General features: G+C 31.6%; 1 protein-coding gene across 6 annotated transcripts in view; it reads right to left on the bottom strand.

The window, feature by feature from the left end:
* Positions 1 to 26,551, bottom strand: part of LOC108770154 (uncharacterized) — a 144,242-nt gene that overhangs the window by 9,430 nt on the left and 108,261 nt on the right. Inside the window, exon 1 of one of the 6 annotated variants that reach the window (XM_018521534.1) lies at positions 13,890 to 14,268. The exons of 3 other annotated variants lie outside the window; for them this stretch is intronic. The gene's annotated coding sequence lies outside the window, so the exon portion shown is untranslated. Of the gene's footprint in view, positions 1 to 12,008; positions 12,025 to 13,889; positions 14,269 to 26,551 lie in introns of those variants that run through there. 2 more of the 6 variants (XM_018521543.1, XM_018521553.1) reach the window with 2 other exon arrangements.

Genomic DNA, 26,551 nt, shown 5'->3' with positions numbered 1-26,551 from the left:
CTCCCCTCTCTCTCTCTCTCTCTCTCTCTCTCTCTCTCTCTCTCTCTCTCTCTCTCGCCGCGTCTCCCTGTCTTTCTATCTTCGCGATCGTAAGCCAAATCGTACGTCGATCTCGACGGATCGCGCACTTCGTCGTGCTGTGTTGACCTCGAAAATTCTATAAATAACTCTTCTTTCTCTGTTTTTTCTTTGATCTTGCATTTTAGCTTGTCGACTCCGTGAAACGTCAAAGTGCCGCTAATTATCTTCAAGACGCGCTTTCCAATTCGCGTAATCGATTAATGCTCGTTTTCACCAATGTATATAGATTAACTTTAATCTCGGTTCAACTTACTTTTCATGTTTTTCTAGTTCTACGAATTGAAAAAAGCTGAAGAGTTATTTGAACGGAGATTAAAATTGATATAAATTGATAAAAATGGGCATATGGAGTCGATCAACCGTTTCTTTGATTCTCCCCAGCAATTGAGGTCTTTAAGACATTATCAATATTTTAAGTATGTATTTTGGTTGACAAATTTAAATTTGTAAAAAGTAAGCAAAATACTATTAAATAAAATATTAAAATAAAGTATCTTTTAAGGCTGTAATGTGAATACACATCAATTATACTGAAAAAAAGTCTGGTACTACAACTATCAAATGTTGAGTGAAACAAATTCAATCAAATGTTTAGTTAATATAACTAAAAAATAATTTTATTTTTCTAAATATTTAATAAAAAATTATTACTAAACAATTGGTTTATTATGTTTGATAATATTTACTAAATATTCAGAAAAGTAAAATTATTGTTATGTTAATTTTTGGTTACGTTTAATTGAAATTATTTCACTCAACATTAGCTATTAACAGAGTTTTTTATAGTGTAGGAAATAAAAGTTTTAAGTACAATAAAATATAATCCAACACTTCTACGATGGTAAAAACTCATTATTAAAAGCATTGGTATAAATATATTAGAATTTTTTCGAATTTTTATATAATTTGGAACAATGAAAAATTTGCTGTTTCTCGAAAATTTATTGCTGATGGAAGAATTAAAATTCATGTTACCGGCGAAGAGTTAAATACGTTGCGGTTCTTTTTTTCTTTCTCTTCTAAGGACAAATCTCGCGCGCGGCGTTTTCGACTTTGCGAACGTGAAAGCGAGTGCCGTGAGACAAACTCGAATTTCGATTTCTTTATTCTACGCTAGTCGAGAGGCTCGTACCAGGCCGTTTCGGATCGAAGGATCAACCCACGTAAATCGCCCACGTTATTTGCACAACACCACCGTGATTCCCCTCTCGCAATCGCTAAACGTCGCGCCGTGTGCTCACATTTGTTATAACGTCGCGCTACGTGATACAATGAGAAATCAAAATACCGCCTCGACCTCGACGTAACTCGTCAGGTTTCACAAACGGTTCTCTGCTCTTGAAATCGTGTGTCTCATTAATTAAAATCTACTTCTATACGTCGTTAGTTCCTACGAATTAAATTATTTTTTTCAAAACCGACACAGTTGTCCCATTTCATACAAACTTTATACAAAAACAAGATAATCATGTTGCGTTTTTGCGTTAATAGCGAAGAATGAGATGCTAAACTTTAAAACTTCTGATACGAAAACAACTTTGCCCATAAAATATGAAAATTTGATGTACAATTCAATTTATTGTACATGTTGATTGACTTCAATTTCGGTTTAACTTATTCTTTATTTTTTTCTAATTTTTAGAACTAGAAAAAGATAAAAATTAAGTTGAAGTAAGACTGAAATTAATCTACATTAATAAAAATGAGCATTAATTTAGTAACTTTACGGATCAACGATGACTAACTTAAGATGGAATATCTAACATTTCGGATCATAATTATAAAATACACGATAAATACGCGCACACACACACATGAATCGCATATAGTCATGCGTAGTTCACAATGTATGAGATAACAATAAGGATATTCCGTAAACTTGGTCGCACCTATCTATCAATAAGCGTTTACGATCTAAACATAAGGAATAACGTAAGCAATCGTGCGCCTGCACGTGTCATAACTAACGGATATTGCGGAATACAATAATTTTTTACGCAGTCGAGAGAAAGTAGAGTCGATAACTCCAAGGAAACGGACTAAACAAGGCAGAACCTTTTACGTGTCGCAATCGATAATTACGCCAATTGCGTAATTCCAACATTTGTTAATCTTTCAGGCGCAAACGTTTCCAACAGGGAACATATCGTTTTCAATTTTGCGTTAACTCGCCAGATAGAAATTTTTCGTCGTTTTGTTGTTGGAAACACATTAAAAAGAAACTGTGTCTTGATCTTTAAGATTATTGACTTTTGGCTATTATAAGTTGTTCATATATATACGGAATGACAAAAACATTTGGCCACAAAGTTTTGTGTTTATCAATTCATTAGTAACGTATATTTACAAAAAAAAACTCTGTAGTGTTAGTTACATTTTATTAAAGATAAAAAATAATAATTAATATTCAAAATGGTTACCAAACGACCAATACATTTGTCTTCAATTCATCAATAGATAAACATTTTTGGTATATAGAAGGTTTTTGGTTTAATAAAATGCAATTAACATTCCAATGTTTTTCTAAATATATGTTGCTACTCAGGTTTTTTTTAATTGTATGTTATCACCAGCAAGTTAAAGACGACGTTATTTGTTGTCATTTTGATGTCATTTTGATGTCAAAATAACTTGATGTAAATAAACAATTTTTTTTCTCAGTGAAGAAAAAATCTCGTCATAATGGTCGACGTTCGAAAAAAGTTCTTTTTCGTATATATATCCAAAATAAAAAAAAATTTTTTTTAAGCGATCGCGAGTGAGCGTTAAAGATCTGCGAAGAAATTAACTTTTATGTTGTAAGGCGGTTCTGCAATTAAAGGATCGAAGACGAAGAGGCTACTTTTTACGCTTCGACGACTCTGTAACTTTTTCTCTCATTCGCCGACTTGATCAAGACCTCTACTTCCACGACGGACTCTGACTTGGTTTCTCCGTGCGATCGTGTTTGTAATTTGCGGACGCAGCAGCACGAATTGTAATTATACGAATGCCTGATTACGGATGCGAAGCTGCATCTTGGAATAAAATCCATTATTAACCGTTTCGCAAAAAAATGTATTAGTTGCAAAAAACGTGATAATATATGTATATTAACGCTTGAGAGAAATACTCTCTCGTTTGCATCGTTAGAAATAATAACGCGCCACACGAGTAGAGGGATCCCGCGAGATATCATCGCGAATGTGTGATACTGAATTCCTTTTTCAACAACAACTGCGTGAAAGTCGCGTTGGAAGAGATATCATTCAGATATTATTTATTTGAACGCGGGGTAAACGAAAACGAACGAGCAATTACGCTATCAGCCACCTGTCGCCTTCGTTATTTATCGTCGCTTTTCCGGCGAGACGAAAAATTGCGTGGCGCGATTTAAATCGCGCGAGGATAAACATCGGGCGATTTCTTCACCTCGATTTTTCGTACTTCCCTTTCTCACTCTTTTCTTTCCTCTGCTATCCTACGCGGTACAGACAGAAAAATACATACTGCATCCAAATAACAATTACTTGTTTCAGATATTTCAAAAGTTTATATATCTGTAAGTTTATTTTTTTTATCGTAAGCTTTCATAAAGCTAAGGTTCATCAAAAGCACCAAATTCAAAATATATTCTGAAGTTTAATACTTCAATCAAGATTATATTCAATTAAAATAAATTCGATATTTATAATATTATATTATTTCATGAAAAGTCGCTTCTTCGATCAATTTTGTAAGTCTTAAAAAAAAAATAATTTCTTGTTTTAAGTATATTGTATAATAATAAGTTTTTCTAAAATGTGTAATAAGTATCTATATTATTATCAAGATATTTTTTGCTAAAGATAACCGTTACTTAAAACGAAGAAAATAAATTGAATAATCACTTTTCTTAGCGATTAAGAATGATATTTTGATCTGTGTTTAATATTTTGCACGAAACAGCGGTGCGCCAAATGCGTATAATCTAAAGACACTAGATATATAAATTAATGCAATAGCAAATCTATGTTTTTAGTATATGAAGTCAAGATAGTGAATAGTGTACATAATGTACTATTTCAGGTGGAGTTAACCTGTGAAAAATTTTCTATGCGTTTTTTATCAAACTAAACACTCACATCTCTTGAAAAATTAATTTTCTCTTTCGATGGTTATCGTATGTTTATGTGTACTTTCATCTTCTGAAATGTACTTAAATGTACCTTCATGCACTTTTATGTATTGAAACCCCAACCATAAATAAATCCGTATTAGACTAAAGAAAATATAAATTAAACATTTGTATATATTTTTCTTTGTTAATAACTAAACTGATTACGAATAAAAAAATTGATTTACGGTTTTATTTTGCCTCACAAAATACATAAGTTTGGAATGGCTGCGTTTTATAGTGAATATAATAGAGAGTTAGCGTTATTTTACATATGCCTAGTTGATTTTACGTGCAGTCCATCGAGCTGTAAGCGCGATTTTGCGTCACAAGAGAGGAGGATGTTGGAAATCTGGCACGCCACGCGCGAAAGCCGCGCTCGCGTTTCCGCGGCATTGTAAAAGCCGGCTGAATCAGAGAGACGGAGGGGCAGACGGGGATAAAATAGAGGCGGGAATAGTAGCTATGCGGGTCAATTGCGCTTGAAAGGTCACGAAACGAACGCGCGTTAAATGTGGACAGAAACCTGGATTTTAAACCTGAACCTCCGTGAGCAAGCTGCGTATACAAAGTGTTACGCTTAAAAGCGCGAATGAAAGTTGCAATAATTATTTTCATAATTTCTCCTCTTCTCTCGGGACTTGTAATTACTATGGATACGATTATCGCAGTTATTAACTCAGCACCACAAATAATAAATCAGTAAGTTCAAAAACATCAGTTAAAAAGCCCTAGTATATAGAATTGCAGTTTTTTTAAACACGTTTATCCAGTTACTGCCTAGTATTACTGTATTCTCATTACATTGAAAAAAATACTAAATTTTAATAAATATATGTTTAAATCCTTCTAAGTAAATATTTACTGAATGCATGTAAACACATATTTATTTGATACAAAAGCCATTAATTTAACTATCATTTTTTATTGAGTAAATATTTACTTACTGTAAGTAAATGTTTATTTGACATTATTTAAATAAATATAGGGGAGAGTTGGTTAAGTTGTACCGATGGTTAAATCGTACCTCCATTGTATTTTCTAAACGAAATATATTTTTTTAAAGATAATGACATTGATGTGACACTGGTAATATGGGTTAAAAACTATCATTTTTGTTTTGTCTTCGAGTCGTCTGTTTACGAGTGACATTCAAAATTGATTTTGTTCGGTGTCTGATCTAAGTTTTGATACAATTTACCTAAGGTGTTATCAGTACAAGGTGTCCTTCAGGGTTATAATTGATATTTAAACTCTTTTCGAGTATAGCATCAAATAAGCAAAATATTTGTAAGTTATGTTGCTATTGGCAAATTTGTAAAAAAAATAGAGGGAGTTGGGTAAATCGTACTTATCGCTGGTCTTTATATCGTACCGGTACGATTTTCGCAAGTGATTTTCGCGAGCAATAAGTGGAGGTTACTATTATGATAAAAAAGGATCTACAGTGGATTGGATTCAGTGTATCAGGTGCTCTAAGTGGTTGCATGAAACCTATAATAACAACACGATAATAAAAATATAATAACAAAAGTTTAATATAAGTACAGAAATATTCTGATATCTTCAGTACTTTTGTTTACAATTTTGTTTAAATTTTAGGGGGTATGATATAGGCGATTTCCCCCTATGTATTAAAATTTAGTAAATTATTTTTCAGTGTAGTTATAACAATATGAAAATATTGGAAACGGATAAAAACTTGATAAAGAGATTTAGTTGTTGAAACAGTTTTCCCGAATAAAATGTGTGTAGACATTTCCTCAATTACTGTCTAGTATTACACAATAATAAATTATTATTAATTTAAATACTGCATAGTTCATTTATTGTCCTGTTCTTGTTCAGTAAATGAGTTCAGATTTTGCGCATCTGTTGTGTACAGTAAGTGCAAGCAAAGCAAAGCGTTAAATGTTGTTAGAATCCTGAGTAAATTTACTTCTCACAACTATTTATTACTAGATCGAGTTCATACAACTGTCGAATAATTACTCGAAATGCATGAAATTTCTATCAACGAAGTGATAGTCATATATAAATCTCTGTGAATTATACAACATTAAACAAAAGTACTAAAATATACCGTAAAAAACCGTAAATTACCGAGATTCGCACAAGTTTGTCGGAAGTTGCGAGCGACCCCGTAGGTTTTGTTAATGTAAGATGTCCGGAAGTGTAATAATTGCAACTTCTATGTGAACAACAAAACGGTGATTACATCCTTGCGCCACACGAGCGTTTTCTTTTTCTTTTTCCACGCTGCAACCGCGGTCACGCTTCTAGCACGTCCCGAGAACCCGTTTTCTTGAAAGAAAGAGAACTTGTTCTAAGTGACACGCAGAACACGGTTTTAAGGTTCACCTAGTTCTCACGACGCATTTCGCCGACGCCGTTACCAGAATCAATGTGACATTAACAAATCTATAATAACAACACCTGCTTTTATGAAACGTATTCTTCCGCTCCGTTTGCTTCGACTTATCGATTAAACACTGAAGAACACATCAAGGTAAGACACTTTCTTAAATCAAGAGAAATGTTTTAATTTATTTTTAGAATGTATCAAGGTATTATGTTTTGATAAAAATAATTAAAAATTTTAATTAAATTACTGAACTTTTTATATCAATAAATGCTATAAAATTATTTTAATTAATTATTATTAGGATTATTGTGATTGAACACTATTAAAAAAATAAAATTACATAAAAAATAAAAAAATAGTTTTGCTAAAATATCTAAAAATTTAATTAGATATATAGATTAAAAAATAAATTTTGTTAAACTATAAAAATAATTATGTGGAACACTCAAACCGATTGCTAGAATATTAAAATTTTTTTTTAGCATTATTTGTTATGTTTTAGTTTCCTATACATAATTATTTTGATAATCCAATAAAATTATTTTCAGATTTGTATTGTATACCTAAATTTTTAAACAGTAATTTAATTTTGAAATAGTATTTAGTAAAATCGTTCTTTCCAGAATTTTTTTTTTATGTCTTCTATTAATTTAATGAGTCTCCCTTTAACTTTTGATAAAATTGTATTTAATAAAAAAAATTAATACGTTTAGTTAAAGTCTATAATTCTTGGATATTTAAACATCGAAAAATAATTAAATTCACAATAAATGATTTTAAAATATATATTGAAATAAAGTCATATGTATCTTTATTCATAAAATCAGTCTCTCTCTGATAACGTATCACAACATATGCCTTTAATGTACAGATACAGGCTGAATCACGTTTGCCGAATCATATCAAACTCAAACAATGTCATTTATACGGCGATCTCTATTCAGATACTCGAGAAATGTAGTTCGCATATTACTTTCTAAAAATATATATAGCTATAATGTATTAGCTTATAATTCGAGATTATTCTACAGTATATAATACTTTTTAATCTTTGTACGATATAATCTTAAAAATTTAAGTGCAATCTGGAGTACCAAAATCAGGAGAAAATAATAAATTAAATCGCTCAGATATATTATCAATATTGTGTTACGTCGCAATTGGAGATACAGAAATACATTGCATTTGAAGACATAAATTTCCTTTTTTACTTTTCCAAGAATCTTGTAAAAATATGTTATACAATTAAACTTATATAACATTTGCTATATGCAACATTTTATTAAATAAAAAGTATTACATATGTAATTTCATATTTGGGCTGAAAAAAATATAGCTTTATTCCAAATTGTATCAAATAAAAAATTTCTCGCAGATTGAATTGCAAATGAAATTGTTGAACGGGGCGCCGTAAAATTTCGCGTTTTAGAGTTAATGTGACCGGCCAACGGGTCCTAATTTACACGCGGTCCGGCCGGTTTGTTAGCCTTTCCGGAGCATAAACAACAGGCCGTTTCACGCGAGACGCATCCGCAGGAAGAAAGTGACTGACTCTGGCAGATCGCGTAGCTGCGATAGCGACACGAAAAATCAGAATGATTTACATTCCACTTGAATTTCTCGCACACCTGCGACGGATTCAGTGTGCGTTTGCTGCATACTGGAGATCAAGATAATAACAGCGAGGAGAAAAAAGATTTGACAGCACTTTGTGGGTCGATTGGGGGGGGGGGGGGGGGGGAAGAGAGAGAATATGGAAAGTGAATACGAGAGATTCAGCTTTCCGATATTTGTCATCATCGACGAGAAATCGAAGGTGGGATGTGCATCCGTGATTTGGAGAAATTAACGCGACGAAGAGAAGAAACCGAGACACGGAGGAGACAGTATCATGAGGGGACAGTATCTTGGGAAAGTTGCTCGAGATATTTGCATTACTGCTCAGTAGAGTAGAAAAACAAAATCACAATCTCGAATTTCATCAATATATGCGGACCTCGAGTTATGCATTAACATTCCTATGTGTTCCATTCACAAAGATTAGAGTATTGTTTATTTTATCACGATTGGTATCAATATCATACATGTCTTAAAAAAAAAGAATTCCACACTAATTATATGGAAAATTTAGCCTCGATGAAATGAGTTAGTTTTTATACAAATATATAATTTATAATGTGATGAATAAAAGGTGTTACAGACATACAGGAAGAACGATTTTTGCTAAAATATTTAAAAATATAGATACAGATCTGAAAATAATTTTGTTAAACCTTCGAAATAATTATGTACGACTGATTGCTGGAATGCCAAAACTTTTGCAGTATTCACTGTAAAAAGAAATGTACTTTATTCTTGTCCCTATTTTTTTAAATATTTAAAGATGTTTCAGTTTCAAACTTTTTCGATAGACAAAACACTACGTGTTTGAATTAAAACACTATACGTTTTAAATCCAAACACGTAGTGTTTTGTCTATTGAAAAAGTTTAAAACTAAAACATTTTTAAGTGTTTAAAAAATGGAGACAAGAATAAAACATTTTAATATCTTAAAATTAAACACTTCTTTTTTCAGTGTTATTATCGAGTTTGAGCGTTCTACTTAATTTGATGACAATGTAAAAATTGTATATTTCTAGCTATGGTAAAACTATCACTAAACTGATAGTTTTGTAGTGAGTAACTTTTGAAGTTACCACTACACAAAATCTTCAGTTTAGTGATGATATCATAGCTAGAAAAACACAATTTTTATATTATCAAGTCAAGTAAGATTAAGTCTATCATAAACTAGAAAATAAACTAAATAAATAAACTAGAAAATAAAAAATCAGATGTGAAAGTTGTTACATTAATAGGCCATGAGTCATGATACACAATTAACGCTCACAGATAATATACCTACTTTGCAGAAAATTATTATCATCCCTTGGGAAATACTTGACTGGCGATAGTCCAGCAAGATAGGATAACAGTAGTTATGCTATCGTGACCATGTTAAAGAATTTTATTGTAAAATGCTGAATATTTTTTCCTATATAATGTAATTTAATATGACAATCAGTATCGTATATTAAAAGTTATCAAAAAATGCTAACGATGCGGTATTGATTTGGAGAAAGTAGAAGAATACGCGTAGTTCGACAAAAACGCTATGGAATAGGAGTTTCGAGGGAAGCGTTGCATTGTTGTATTTACACCTATGTCTGCCATTGAGGCGAGATACGTATGTATAAAGAAAGTAAATGGTAGATCGCTGGAGCGAGATACCGGCAATCGCCGCTCGTTATATAAATTACGGACGAGGCGTTTAACTCGGGCTGCTGCAGTTAATACAGCGAATGAACAATGCGGTAATTAAACAGCGCTGCATTTACGGCGGATAAAACGGCGGCAGGTTGTTGCACAGCGCGTGATTGTAAATGTTGTGAATTCGATGGAGGTTTTCACCGACTCTTGCTCGAACGAACCTACAGGCTCGATTTAATAATTTCCAGCGCTTTGTTTTTAATTGTAAACTCACGAATTGCTTCGATAAGATATCGGTATGGTATTCGAACGTTTCTTCTTAATAAGGCGCGACTTGATTCCGTGAACCAAGTTTAGCGGATTCCGTCTAATCTAACCGCATACTTAAACGATTCGCATTATTCGCGAATGAGAAAACGAAATGGGAACCAAAATAACTTAATAGTTAGTCTATAATTATGTTGCACTAATTATGGTAAAAGATTGAGAAACTCATCAAATAGCAAGGATTACTTGATAAAAGAAAAATACATCCTGAAAATTTGCTTAATATTTAACGTTTTGAATAAAAAACTTATAATTTATATTTTTAATTCAAAGAAAATCAATTCGATATTAAGTTAAAATTTGTAACGCTATTAAATAATTTTTATTTAATATATTCGTGAATATTTGTTGAATACTAATATATTCGAGCTTAAATTAAAATTTATAATGCCATTAAATAATGTTTATTTAGAATATTTGTTGAATATTAATATATTCGTTAAAAAGAAAATTAATATATCTGACATGATTCAACAGATTATAAGAGAGATTCAATGCAAATCTGTTCCTTTTATAATTCAAGTTATCCTCATTAAATAGAAATACCAAGTGTGAAACTTTGGAAATGTGGCGTCCGTAAATGCGAAATTGCACAGAATACAGCAGCGAGTGAAAGATGATGAGAAAACTCGTTGCATCTTGCATTTGCATACTGTGTGCGTGCATGTATTGTAATTGGAATCGGCATCACATCGAAAGAAAAAGAAACGAGTATTATCGAATACGGACTTATAACATTGCGTTTCGACCCAGAAATGTAAGAAATTGTGAACTTACTCAACCGAAACGAAGCTAATGATATCGTTCCAAACGCAAAATAAAGAAATGATAAGAAGAAGGTAAACAAGTACATTATAATATAAATTAATAAAATTAAGTAGGACGTGCGTGGTAAGAATTAAAACAGTGGACATTTCACAGATCTTCGAAAATTGCAACAATTAGAAACAATCTTCAATATTATTTACATGTAAAACTAAACCACAAAATATTGATCCTGAAATATCATGTTTATTTATAACTTACTTTTCCGGTTTTTTTTTCAATAACACCGAGAGAAAAAATAATTGCAATTACCATAATTTAAGTATAATTTATAGTCATTTCTTTATAGTATATACTTATAGTTATCTTAATCATGCAAACAGTCAATTGTGCTATTAATAGTCATATACACTGCTTAAAAATTTTTAGTTTTTTCTTAATATATTTTTTAGTTATTATTATTAAATAAATAGTACGTAAATTAAAAAAAATAGTTATATTCGCTATAAATAAGACAGCATTTACTAAATAAAAATGCTTATTTTATTTACCATTTATATCTTGACATTTTACTATATTAATATTTGAAATTATCTCATAATTTATAGTAAAATTTTTTCATGTTTGAGAGAACTACACATATTATTGCTAATATCAGTAATAACCATAAACCTGGAAGTTCTAACCATAGTTATTTTACCATGCAATTATAGTCATAAATACCAAACGCTTTTCTCTGACAATCAGTGAAGAATTTAACAAAACATATTTATATAATTTTTATCTCTAATTTTTACACATAAATGTATTTTATTAAAAATTTAAATTCTTATTGAAGATAATGGAAAATTAAACTATTTGTTTGCATCTCAGATAAAAGTACAATCGCAAATCGAGGCGAATCAAAGAGAAGATTAAAAAAGTATTTACTATAATTACATACTGTTTGTAATTAAGTATCTTTACTGCGGTAATAAATTAGCTCTCATTAGTCCAATCCAAAATTATTATTAAATTTTTATTTAAAATATTGAGCGCGAAAATCTTTCTAATTTTTTGCTTGTTAAGTATCTTTTATGTGTTACCGAGTTGCAGCGACTGCAGTTTCCACGACGCAAAGCGAGTGACACGAATCGAATGCGCCGACCGACTTACGATTACTGAATTTGACACAAGGCGAACATAAGGAGAGTAGTTGCGCGCAATCGACCGTGCGAGAGACGGCGCGATAAGATGTCAGATATCGTTCCCCGAGTGTGTATACGATAAATCGGTTAAACGGAGACGCAGGAAACGCGAGAATAACTAGTTACGATCAGAATATCGATCTCGTAGTCTGTACGAGAAAAAGAAAAGAGAACGCGAGTCTGTTCCGATGAGTGCGTTCACCAAGCGATGCGAGAAAAGAGGAAGTACGAGAGTACATGCTAATTTTCATCGTTCGCTCGTAACGACAACGAGAGTTCGTTCTGTCCATCCGGCGATCGTTACTTATTAAGACGATCGTTGCGTGGTTCATAGTACCCGTTTCACATACGGGTTGTATAATGAATCTCACGAAGGGGTGATCATTAAATTGTAATATAATACTAAGAAAAATTTCTTGTTGCAAATGAACAAGAATACAAAATGAACCAGAAGATTCTGATCATCGGAGAAAAATGAATAGTCTTATAAGTCTAGTAAAAATATTCTGGCTACTTTGTCGAACTTATAACAAACTTTACTTGTCTGAAAATAAAAATCAAAGATGTAAGGTAAAAATTACATACATTACAATTATAATAAATTTATTCAAATAATTATTACTTTACGGTAAAGTGAATCATATTATTTTCAAGACTGTAAGCACAAATAACTTTCAAGACTTTATACATTTATATTTTTTACTGCGCAGTAAATTTTGTTTGAGCTAAAACAAAAAATTCGTTGTAAAGTAAATTCTATTATTAAGAAGTATGATAATTTATACATTAAGAAATAATAACAAATTACAGTAGCATAAAATTTACTTTACTAAATGTAAATTATTACCTTACAGCTTTACAGTATGGCTATACGAAGATCGCTCATTTACTAGAAAAGTAAAGTAAATTTTATATAAGAGCGTCAGTTCCTATATGGATTTGCCAATTCCATAAAATTTACTAAAATTCTTTGTCGCATATTACTTTACATTTTTCTCCGTGTATCACTCAGAATTTTGGTTTCAATTAAAATTATAATAGATTCAACTAAAAAATTCTAATTTCCATTTTTAACAGGAATTCTAATGAATGCAATCACTTTTTTTTCATTGAATTATAATAGATTAATATAACATACTAATTTGCAATAATAATAAAATAATTGTAACATAAAGTAAGGTGCAATTTCGAACATGGTACAATTCTGAACGAAATAAGATTTGAATACAATTTTCGAGGTCCAAGTTTAACTTTTTCTTATTTGGTGTTATCCGTCACACAATGAGCTCAGAGTTGAATCTAGAAATGAGAATTTTATTTCGTTCAAAAGTGTACCATGTTCGAAATTGCGATACCCTATTATGGTACAATTTATTAATTGTATATTATGTTATAATTAATAAAATGTAACATATTATGTTACAACTAATTTATTAATTTTATATTATGTGACAATTAATGTAATATAATAAGTAGAACAATAATTTTTGATTTAACTGAGTATGTTGATTTTCAATTACAAGAGAAAAAAAAAACTAACATCGATCAGATGTACAAGCAAATTATAAGGTTAATTCCAATGCGATTAAAAAAAATTCAGAATTTATATAAAATTATATAAAATTTTAAATTAAGTGGACAGACAAACATTTGAAAAATTGCACGTTTATTTTATCAATTTATAAAAAAATAGAGCATACGATTGCTCCAGTTAGTGGCCGTGAAATTCGGCGATAGAATCAAATCGAACCATCTGCGAGTGTCAAAACACGCACGTACAATTGCAAACGCTACATGCATAAGATACCAAGAGTGTGACGGATAAGCGTAAAAACTTTCGTTCCGGCGACACTTCTTGCTTCTCACAGCATCAACGACTCGATGAAAACGCGCACATCCGTCCTTTTGGCAGTAACATCTCCGTTCTCTCTCGGCACTTTTGGCACGCGATTAACTATAGGATTATCGATTATAAACGACACACCGAGAGAGTGGAGTTCACACGGTTCTGTTCCGGCGGTTTCAGCTGAACGACTGATACCGTCGACCTTCGATCGATTGGGATTTGCGTAACGAGAAGCCCTTCACTCGACAGAAGGTGACGGATAATTTGAAACGTGATTCCCGGGTACGGCGTGCTCGTATCACGCGCGCGGAAAACGCGCCGCGGTGCAATACTGACTGAGCCGATCCAAGCCGAACCGAGGATCCCGGTTTCTCGTTTCGCTGGAGTTCGACGGCAGTAGAAGTGGCAAGTGCCGGTTAGACCAAGTGGTGGAGACTCCAGGAACGTACACGGATATACTACGTGCCACAATGTTTTCTTTGAAAGCGATCGCTTTGGGAGCAATAGATAGCGTTATAATTCTCCCACGGCTTAATCTTGCAAAGATAACTCTTACAGAAATGTAATAAGACAGTAATTAAAAACAATAATTACCTTTTTAGAGTATTAAACAACAATGCCTTTAATACTTCAAATAATTAATTACTTTTAATATTTCAAGTAATTATAACTAATTAATCTCTTTCAATAATAAATTCACCAGTATTAGATTTCTTAAGGGAATTGAAGCCTGAGACAGCCTAAAAGTGTTTTACATCGAAAAACAATTACACAAATTTTATAATTATTTTTTATTAATATTAAAGTAATTTAATTGACTCGTAGCCTCTTGTTTAATTATTTAATTTATAATGATTTGAGCCGTTTTCTTATTATACACAAATTTTTTATTTTTTGCAGATTCGTTAATCTTGAACTTCGTTAATTGTAAACTTTATACGATAAAATAAGAAACTTCTATAATAAAAATTGTCTTTCTGTTTTGCAATCCAAAATCCAATTCCTATTTTCGATAGAAAAATATAATTATGTATATATTACAATACATTACAACGTAATATACATTTTATAAGAATTTAGAATTAATTTCTTGACTGACAATTATAAGTGGCATTGTCTTATTGTTTGATTAAATCCTTATCCACTTTCAGACTGTAAATCAAATTGAAAAAAAATATTTCTATTACATTATTCTAATCTTAACCTGTATAAAAATCAATATAATGTAAAAAAGGGGCTTTAAGAAACAACATTAATTATTCTTGGTGCGATAAATATAATGTCTATAACTTAAAATACATAATTACTATATTTTAAGTAATAGACAACGTATATTTATTTTATTCAACTCTTAAAGCGCCTTTCTTATATAATTATTTATTATTTTGAGAATCCTATACATTGAATTCGTATAAAAAATTACAAAACATCCAGTAGCTTAGAAAATTTTTCATAAAGAAAAATCAATTCCACGTTTAATCGAGAATCATTAAGGTGAAGATCAATGGTTGGGTCATAAGTGGTTTATGTGCCACCGTGATTTTTCCATAACGAACGACTCAAGTCCCGTACGTCCCTGAACACTTGGTCCCTGACAAGAAATAAAGAGAGGCGAGGTACGATCGAGAAGGCTGATCTACGAAGAATCGGACGAGTCTTGCGCTAACGGTGCTACCCGTCTCCCTGCTTGCCAGCTGTTAGCTGGAGCCGAGTACGAAAGCTCTTTGCCTGATCTCCTCTTCCATTCGTCATCTCTCGCCTAACACTGTCCAACATGACGGGCGGAGGAGAGAGTAAAACGATCTCGTTCTGAAAAATTGCTACCAGCCATAACGCGGAACTTCGGAAGCGATCGGGCAACCTCGCAAGATTTATGTACTTTGTCCCAAATATTCTATTTTCGATGAGATAAAGTACCACAATATTAACACAATTCGATTAGATCTCCTTACAGTTCGATCGATCATTATCCTGATAGAAATGTATGCAATTTTCTTACACATCCAGTTATTGTCTAATATTACTATATTCTCAATAATGTGGATTTAACATGGGTTTTAAATCCATATTTTGATGATGTTGATATAAATACCAGAGGTTTGGAATTTACATCATACCATGTTGGTGTCAATATCTGGAGACACTGGTAGTGTCTCGACGCTAAGCTACGCGCAGCGACACTACCGTGGCTACTTTACGCGAGCCGGCGAGTTTAATACAACAGTGAGAATTATACAAGTATTAAATCCACGCCAATATTTCTTAGGCCCAGTTCCACAACTCACGGTTAACTCTTAACCGAGGTTCAACTTATTCATTGTCTCTTTCCAATTCTCGAATTGGAAAGAGATGAGAAACAAATTGAACTTCGGTTAAGAGTTAACCGTGAGTTGTGGAACTGGGCGTTAGAGTGTAACAATATTGCGTAGGAAATAAATAAGAACTTGATACAGTTTTATTCACAGAGGCTGAAGCAGTCTTCCTAATAAAAATATGTGCAATTAGCGTAGATATATCTGCTCAGTTATTGTCTAGTTATTAATATACTATTATTAGTTAAAATACTGCGTAATTATTTTCGATTTATTTTCTCATTTATTCAGTAAATGATTTTAGATTTTGCGCGTTTTTACGCACTACGCAGCTATTATAGGCAATTCATTTTATCGTGATGAGGATCCTATAGTTTTTTTTTCAGTTACTATTATAAATAAAAAAAATATAACTGTCCGCGGTAACTACTAAAAAATGTATTTAATATATGATATTTTTATCAGGGTTAGGCATGGGCAAACTTTCAAATGTTCGCAATTTGTTAACAAACTTTTTTTTTTTTACGTGGCTCAAACCGGTTGATTTTCATGTCGGGCGTATCAGAAAAGCTGTACCGTAACTTGTTGTTACGCACGAACGAAATTTAAATCCCTCCGGCGTGCTAATATTAGCAACTGGGTAATCGATATGGAGCGCCGATCGTTTTACACGGCGCGCGACTCTCGTTGCAATTAACGTTGCAAGTCAATATCTATTATGCGAAACGATCTATTTTCTTTTCGCCACCAACCATTCACCTATACAACCGCCAATGCTCCTTTCTCGGCATCAAATGAGAGCCTTTCGTAGCCTCGCAATTGTCGCCGCGCAATGATTTACAATCGCGAGAACACGGATCATCGAACACTTTCGTGCAGCAATAATATCATATTTTTTCATTGTGGAACGAATGACCAAAGGAAACGCAAACAGATTTATCACAATCGAGGTTATTGGAACAAATTCGACTCCTGATATTGGAGTTTTTGCACAGAAAAAATGGTTTTGCTGCACTGAATAAAAAGTCTGTTTGCATTGGAATTCTGGTTGAAAATGGACACAAATCAGAATTTTCTGATTCAATCTATCATAATTTAATTAAAATAAAAAATTTTGATTGATGTAATCAGAATTATTCTCGTTCTTTCATTTTTATCAAAAAATTTTCTCAGTGTGAAAAATCTTGAAATTTAGCTAGATATAAAAATAATTTTGTTGGATCATCAAAATAAGAATAGAGACCCTCAAGTAAGAGACAGGACACTCAGATAACATGCAGTTTTTTCTCAAATATGGCAGCATCGCAGAAAATGGACCGTAAAAGCTTGCGGAAGCTTGTATACTGTACACTCTGCAATAAAGAGTCAAATATTGCCATATTTGTCTCGAGTGTCAGACACTTATTTGGATCTTTAAAGTAGGACGCTTAAACAACAATTCTGAAAAAGATTTAACATTCTAGCAACCAATTTAAGGCTCGGGTTTTTATTTTCTGATTAACTTGTGATTTAGACTTAATGTTAATCTGATGATAAAAATTGTATTTCTCTAGCTAGGTTCAATCGCTAAAACTATAATTTTATAGTGAGTAATTTTAACAGTTACTTACTATAAAATTATCAGTTTAATGAGTATAGCTACACGGAGAAAATTTTATATTAATACAATTTTAAATTACACACTTTACTATGTCTAGTATTTTCGATGGACCGTCACAACATGATTTCGACATAACTTTTACTATGGTAATACTAATTTTTATTACATAATTATAATAAATAAAGTAATTATTTTGTTAAATCAGTGCTTAAGCAATATTCTAACATGAAAACTGTTAATTTTTGCTATGATACGCAAACAAAATTTGCTAGGTATATATTTTTTACTTATCTTTGCAATATTAACTTTTATTCAACAAGTTGAGATTTTGTAATAAAAAATTTTTACTATGAAAAAGTGTAAAAATTACGTTGCATTATTGTTTTTAAAAAAATAGCTATAGCATTTAAACTTATAATTTACATGATGTCCGCAGCTACTACCATATATTATAGTAATTTTAAATATAAAATTTTCTCCGTGTAGAAAACCATAGTTAGGAAAATGCAATTTTTACATTATTATTAAGTTGAACTCCACAAATTAATCAGAAAATTAAACCGAACCTGAGCGTCCTACATAATTATTTTGATGATCTAAAGAAAATTATTTTCAAATATAAATCTAGCTAATTTTTTAAATACTTCAACAAAACCGTTCTTTCCATATGTCGAAGGCTGGAAGAATCGATAAAAAAAAATTGACATTTCTCTCATCGCGTGCAAAATTAAATGGCAATAAATTTAATGTAATGTCAAAATATGATAATGAAATGTGTTAAATGCGCGCGGAATGTTATCTCGATATTATTTATCACATATATACACGGAGAGAATTTTCTTTTAAAATTTACCCTGAAAATATGGTGATTGTGGTACAATACAATATTTTAAAGATTTTTACCATGCACTTCAGTAAAATTGATCAAACTTATTTTATACTTTATTGTAGTTTTATTAATGAATGAGAGAGATTTATATTAAAATTCTTCGAAATACAATGTTGTCCCACGATTGTCATATTTTCAGGGTAAATTCTAAGAAAAAATTCTCTCCGTGTAAGCGACGAATGTATTACTGCTACTTTGCGGCAGAAAAGCTACAAATCGCTAATAAATCATTAATAATCCAATCTTTCAATCATATTTATTACATATTTTCTCTATTATTGTTCTTCTAAAACAGATAATACCAACAAATTACGTGTAGTATTCGATTTACTAAATTACAGAGTATTCTGGCGAAGATAATTGCGTTCAATTTTCTTTCAAACTTTAGATTTTAAATGAACGCAGTAGAGTACTATTTTATAAGAAAAGATGACGGCTCTTAAAGTCCTCTGTAAGGACTTGTAAGGATTCTTCGGCCTTGCCGTGACGACACGAAGGTAAATCGCGCGATGCAACAAATGCCAAGCAAATACCAAAGTGGCTTACGCCAACAGTCTGGTGGATTCGCATTGCAAAATGTCAAGCCGTAAAAGCTACGTAATTATTGGAAGCCGCGTTGACCTCTATAAATCTCCCAGCGATTATCCGAAAACCGTTCCCGCAATAATGAATGAAACGATGGACATAAAAAAAAAAACACACAGTAGCGCGTATATGGCGCATACGCGCAACGTTTCTATTCGCGAAACGAGGTAAACGACACATAACTGCAAATCTCCCAGATGAAATGATTCATTGCATTCGATTAATGATTCACCACCCGATCGTTAGCGCGAAAATTTATTAGAAGCGCGCATCAGCGTCTTTAATAAGTTAATTCTTCGTTAGCCTAAATGTAGGGTAAACTCGGGTATGATGGCCATAGTTTTTTAAAATGCAAAAAACATACATTTATTTTTGTTACTTTTTAACAATATTTGGGATATTACTTTCACTGAAGCTTAAAGTAACAAATACTATCGAAATTAAAGAGAAAATACTTAACAGAACTTTAATTTTATCTCAAAATTTTACAAAGTATGCATTGACCATCTTATCTGATTTTTAGGGAAAAGATGGCCATGATATTAAGAAAGATAGCCATAGTATTTATAAATAAATAGTGAAAATAAAAGTATTAATTATAGGTCGCTTTGCAATTTACGTACTTTTATTGTGTATGTAATGTTGATTATGGCAGCTTAACTGTAATTTATTAGACATTATAACAGTTTTTAGCAGAAACGTGCAAAACTTTGCAGATAGTCGAAAGAAAAAATGTTAGATAATATTTATAATATTGTTATTTTGAACAGTGTACATATATGAACTACTGTAAATATTGATTATCTTTAAGAATGACTATAAAAATGCACTATTATCAATTATTGGAGAAATTATGGCCTATGGCCATCTTTTCCATATGGCCATAATACCCTAGTTTACCCTATCCTGGTATTCTCTGACAGAGAGGGAAAAAGTTCTCATTTATATCACTATATATACATAGAAAAAAATATTTTATTCTACAAACCACAATTTTACTGTAAAAACAAAATTTAATTAAAAAAAAACGAGCAAAACTATATTTTTATGCGAACTAAATTGTTTAGTTGGTATAAACAAATATTTGTTACTTACAAAACAGAAAATTTCGTGGAAACAAAATTTTTTGTTATATAAACAAATATATGTGGTTGCTGTAGAAAAAAATGCCTAAACAGTTTTGCTAAAAGTATTAAATTTTTTGCTTAATGTATTTACTTATGCTCTTATCACTAATCAATTATCTGAAGCTGGTTCACTTTCAAAAAGATTTTAGAGAGTAAATTTCAATCTGAAGTGAAATCTCACTTTTAAAGATTGAAAATTAAGATTGAAAATCATTCTTTTTCAAGACTGGTTCAATTTAATTCTCTCTTTAAAATAAGATTCCACTCCAAAGAATTTAGAAAGTTATACGAAGAAGGATATATAAAAATAATATAATATAGATACATAATATTAATATATAATATTATTGCAATAATATCATCTGCTCTTAACACACTTTGATTGCCAAGATGATTTTAGCATTTAATAAATCTAGTATAATATATTATTTTAATATTTCATTATTTTTTTATGTCTTAATGTGTGTACAGTGTAATTTATATATATTATTTTTTAATATTTTAATTACTTAATAAAATTATTCTTTAATTAGGTAAATAAAATCGTCACCCATAAATAAGTGATGGGACTTTCGCGAAAATTACCCAGATGGCCCAGATGTAAGTGCCATGATAGTCAAAATGTTAAACCTTGTTATTTCAAAGAAGAATTAACTCTGTATAAATTTGTACACTCTCTTTACATTTCTCTAATTGCAAGATGGAATTAAAACTTCTAAACGTGTGCCTTGTCATTTGTTTACTCGTCATCTTCGAGTCCATTTGTGTCTCTCTTCGAGGAAAAAGATCGGTAGCTCGTATGCATCGAGTCAACGAACTTCAGCACTCGACATCGCATTCGACGTCTCTCGGAATTCACAGTGAGTCTCGGAAAAAAAAAAAAAAAACAAAGAAATTTGCATGATGATTTTCGATTAATAATGAAATGCGTTGAAAGCTGCTCGGTAACGTTTTATTATACCGCAATAACGGCGCGTTTTATGGAGCGTGTTCGCAAAAGATTGCAGTGTCACGAGATAAGCGTTGCAAAAATAAAATAAAATACGAGTCTCGAGGTTGCGGCATAATAATTTTAAAATAGCGTATTTTGGAAATCGCACATCACGAAAAAATATTGAAGTCACAAAGACATCAACGAGAATTTTGCTAGAGAGCGTCTGTAATAGACATAAATCTACAATAGTGCTTGCAAAAAAAAGAAAAAAGCGAAATCTAAAGATATTAAAACGGCCTAGCGTAATTGTCGATATTGGAGAATGATAGAATATAAAAAAAAATAAAAAAAGATCAGTCGACACTCGTTTTCCACTTGCACAAGCGTTTATTCGCTCGAATACACTCAGAACATCGTCGCAAACGTTACAACGCTTTATATAATCCTTAGAGAGTCCGTTTAGATAACTATGCTTATTTTTCTAAAAAATGCGTTTAACAAAAGAATAAAGGAAACAAGGATGCGCACGTGTATAGAAATTAAAATTGAAGGTATGATGATTCAATAACTTATTACAATTATTAGATATACAATATTATCATTAACACAAACAAATATGATCAAGAATGATAAAAATTTATTCAATCATAAAAATAATATTAGGTGGTAAACTGAATTCCTGCTGCTCGCTATAATAGTAGAGAGTGCCTGCTCCAACGCTGGAGAGTTTTGATAAAGTCGCATGTCTTTTGTAGTTTAGACATTGCTGAAACTGATTCAGTCCTCACAGGTTAGATTTCTCGACGCCAAAGAGATTTTCCAATTGATTGAAAATGAAGCGCCATAAGCTGTTTGTCCAGCATGTACTTCTTCACTATATTTCGACCTAAAGAAAACCGCAGCTGAAACGCATCGCTTATTATCCAAAGTGTACGATGAAACTTCATCGGAAAGAACATATAAAGTTTGGTTTGAATGCTTTCGAAACGGTGATTTTGACGTGAGAAATAAAGAGTGTCGGACAGCTGAAAAAATTTGAAGATGTTGAGCTAAAAGAATTGCTCGATGAGAACCCAGCTCGAACACTTTTAGAGTTTTCGAAAGCTGTTACTCCAATGGTCGTCTCAAAACGCTTGCATATCATGGGAAAAATTTATAATGGCAGGAATTATAAGTTTACCACCTAATAATAGCAAACGGAGATTGTTCGTAAAATCATCTTGTTTTTTTATAAACATTAATAGATCTATCACGAAAGAATCATTCCGTGGCGGAAAAAGTGTTTATGAAAAAGTACAGAAAAACTATAGATTGAAACAAAATCTTAGAAATTCTTAATTTTTTGTAGATATTCATAGTGAGATATTTATAGTAGAATGAGGTTTGTTTGTTTGTTTTAGAAATTCTTAGTTTTTCGTAGATATTCATAGTGGGACGTAGATTGGCTTTGTTCGAGGACGGAAGATTTCTTGGTTTTTCAAACAAACAACGCCGCTCTACGTCTCACTACGAATATCTATGAAGAACTAAGAATCTAAAATTTTGTCTTAATCTCTATGTAGTTTCTCGTAAAAATTTTTCCGCCAGGGTTGTATAATTTTTCTGCATTTTTTCAAATATTTCATTTTGACTATAGATTTTTTTTTTAAACTCTTCGGAAAGATAATTTTACCAAAATATTTTAAGATAGTTTTGCGAAAAAGTTTATAATTTATGCTATAAATTATATAAATTTTATAGTATTTCAAAAGAAGTTTTATTAGATCAAAATGGCGATTAACCGCAAATCGCGATAAAAAGTGAGTTAGTGCTCTCTCTTGTGCCTGATGCTGCATCTGTTGCATTTTGCGATGACTTGAACATATAAGTGCTGCCATCTCCGATTGTCCGCAATAACAATTGCTGTTCTGAATTATTTTACCGACGCATGTTTCAAATGCTGCACTTCCTTATTGACACTGTCTTTGCCGACGGTTGACAATTGAACGGTCAACAATAGCGTTAATAATATTAATAAGATAAATGACGATTATTATCGTTGCGGCACAAACGAGATGAACAATAATCTTTAAAAAATCGCATTAATTAAATATTAACCTGCAATTTAATAAAAGGTAGAGATTAAAAATATTAATAATATTATGTACAATAAATATTTAATTAAAAATTAAATATTTATTGTTATTTAGCAGATTTTATTAGTAAATCAGGAATAAATTTAAATAGATGCAGAATAATATTTACATAATTAGAAATTATTTATTCCGCATAATGTTATTAAAATATTAATTTCTAGTTTTTATTCAATGACAACGTTGATATTTATTAATACGCGATTTTTTAAAGACAAATGCAGAATAAATATTTAGTTAATAATTAAAAATATATTCTGCACCTATTGAAATTTATTCCTGATTTATTAATAAAATTTGCTACCCTAAATAATATTTCGTGTAGATTAAACGATAGAGACTGTAACTCTCTTCCCCCCCCCCTCTCTCACTCTCTCTCTCTCTCTCTCTCTCTCTCGTGTATGATCTATCGAGAAAGAACAAATTTTGAAATAATAAACGATGACTTGATAAATTTGAGATTTTTGCTATTGATGCACTCGCTGTGATTAATCTGCACAATGGTATTTTTTCTAGGATATAATTTGTATATTGTATCGCCCCAATCTGCCTGTCGGCCCCGTCACGATGATGAAAGCAAGCCAGCGAGCGAGAGGTGTATTGAAACGCTCGTAGTGTTGATCCATGCGCCGCTGCCAGGCCACGGGCCAAGTAACAGTAAACTTCGTATCGTGCCCCCCGTTATTACGTGTTGTCTCTCGCTTCTGCTTGTTTCTACGCTCGCTATCGAAATGTCGTTTGCCCCTTTCCTCTTCCCGCATCTGGTGACTAATGTCTCATATCTCTGGCATTGGACGTTCATGTCATTGCACGATCGATCACTAACGTGGAAGAAATATGTGTGGAAAGAAATAATATATAATATTCTTACGCGGGTCAATTTTAAAGAGAATCGTAAAGCTCGTAACATTCTCGTAAGACTTATTATAAAAACTTACAAATGCTTATAATTTTATGCAATACCTTTACAAACAGCTTCTTACTAGTCATAAGATTTATGAGAAATCGTAGATATTTACGAATAATTATATACATCTTACGGTACATACGCATAGAATTACAATATCAGTTATAAATTCTTACAAGTTTTACGAGAACAAGTTACGAGCCTTACGATTTTGCTTAGAATTGTCCCATTAGACTCGTCTCAATCTTGATTTAGACTCTAATTAAAGATTTAATTTTAATTTGTAGAGTACATTGACAAATTTGTGTTAAATTTTATATAATATATCTAGAAATAAGAAATATGCTTTCAGAATTTGCTTACAATTTTAAGATACATTTTTCTTATTATTACACATTACACGTTTCATTCAATAATAAAATGTATAAATTTAACGTTGGAAATACTAATTTTACTGAAAAAATGTACCTTTGCTTACAAATTGTGCCAGTGTTATATTTGATACAATTTATAAGCAAATTGTAAAAGCGCATTTCTTCAATAAAATCATGTTAAATTAACACATTTTATTCATTTATCTTAGAATTTACGTTTTGAAATAAATTATTTTTATGTTAAGCTTCTACGGCAGGTATTGTATTTTGTCCTGCTGGATTGTTTAAGTAAATTACTAGAATTGTATCACATAGTACGCAAAATTTTTAGTAATTAACTAAAACGCAAGTGATCCAAAGGGAAAAAAATGCATTATGTGTGCCATATGCTATGTACTTTAAGTATTATGTATTTCAATTGTTCAACAATTTAATAAAAATTTAATTGGTCACTTACTCATAAATTGTGTTATTTTAACACTAATGGCCATTTCTATCAATATAGAGTAACTTTAATCTTGATTTAAATTATATGTTATCTTCTTCTAGTAATTCTAGTTCTAAGAATTAACAAAAGATAAAGATAAATTAAGTGGAGATCAAAGTTAATCTATATCGGTAGGAATGAGCCCAAGTTGAATATCAATTTAACACTAAATGTTCAAATAACATAATGTTAGATTAACATTATGTTAGATTAACACTTTTACATAGTTATGTAAAAAATTCAACATAAAAATTTTAACAAGAATTAGTTTTAATATAAATGTGTAAAATACTTTTTTCTGTGTACACTCTTTCAAGTCCTAATGTCGAAAAAATATAGCGGTGTTTTTGCGCTGTCGTGTTTATTTTATGTTCTTCAATCTTATTCAAAAATCTTGAGCGTTAATTGATATTTGTTAAAACAGACGTTATTCCTTTAAAAGACTCTGCGCTTAAAATTGTTGTTCAACTCGATAGATTCCAAAACTATTACCATAAATAATGACGCTTTGATAACGATTTAATTGGTCACTGGAATCAGTTTCCCTTTCAATGTAAAGCCCATCGACTTTCCAGTAATGACAATACTATTGTAACGACGAGGCTGCGATACCGCACAAACGTGTATTTTAATAGCTCGAAAACTGAGTCAGTGGCAACGACAAAGAACATAATTTTGCGAAGCGGCTCGACTCGTATCGGACCGAGGGTATTGTTGTGAACGGCGTCGTCCGTCATGAAGCTCGCAATAATAGCTACGAACGGAGATTCATCGCCGAGCAGACGGAAATAATAGTAGCGCGAGAGAGAAGTTAAAACAACGAAGAGAATGCCGTAAAAGAGACGCGAAACGTGTTCGACTTTGCGTTCTCTCTTCTGCTCTATCTCCCATCTTCATTGTCTTGCATTTCGCAGGACGCTCGCTTTCGCGTCGAAAGATCCGTAAATGTGTCACGATCCAAAAATATCTCTTGTTAGACACGGTGACAAACTCGGAGATCCCCCGGAATAACTCTTCTCCTATCCCTCTTCTTATTCATCGCGCTTTGTCATTTTTCGCTCTTCGAAAGACGAATCAAAATTAATCTGTCAATAATCATAAAAATAAGCAAGTCCATCAAAGCCAACATCAGTTGTTCGGATGCACAATTTATTTTCGTGTTAATTTAACAAATCATATCAAAAATTAATTCATATACGTTTCGACCCCTATTTTTGGGTCCTTATCAATATAAACCTAAATCCGCTT

This window comes from Trachymyrmex cornetzi, unplaced genomic scaffold, assembly GCF_001594075.2.
Source record: "Trachymyrmex cornetzi isolate Tcor2-1 unplaced genomic scaffold, Tcor1.1 scaffold123, whole genome shotgun sequence".
In the NCBI taxonomy this organism is placed as follows: Eukaryota; Metazoa; Arthropoda; class Insecta; order Hymenoptera; family Formicidae; genus Trachymyrmex; species Trachymyrmex cornetzi.
Note: the sequence above shows the minus strand (reverse complement) of the source record. Positions and strands in the feature narration are given on the sequence as shown.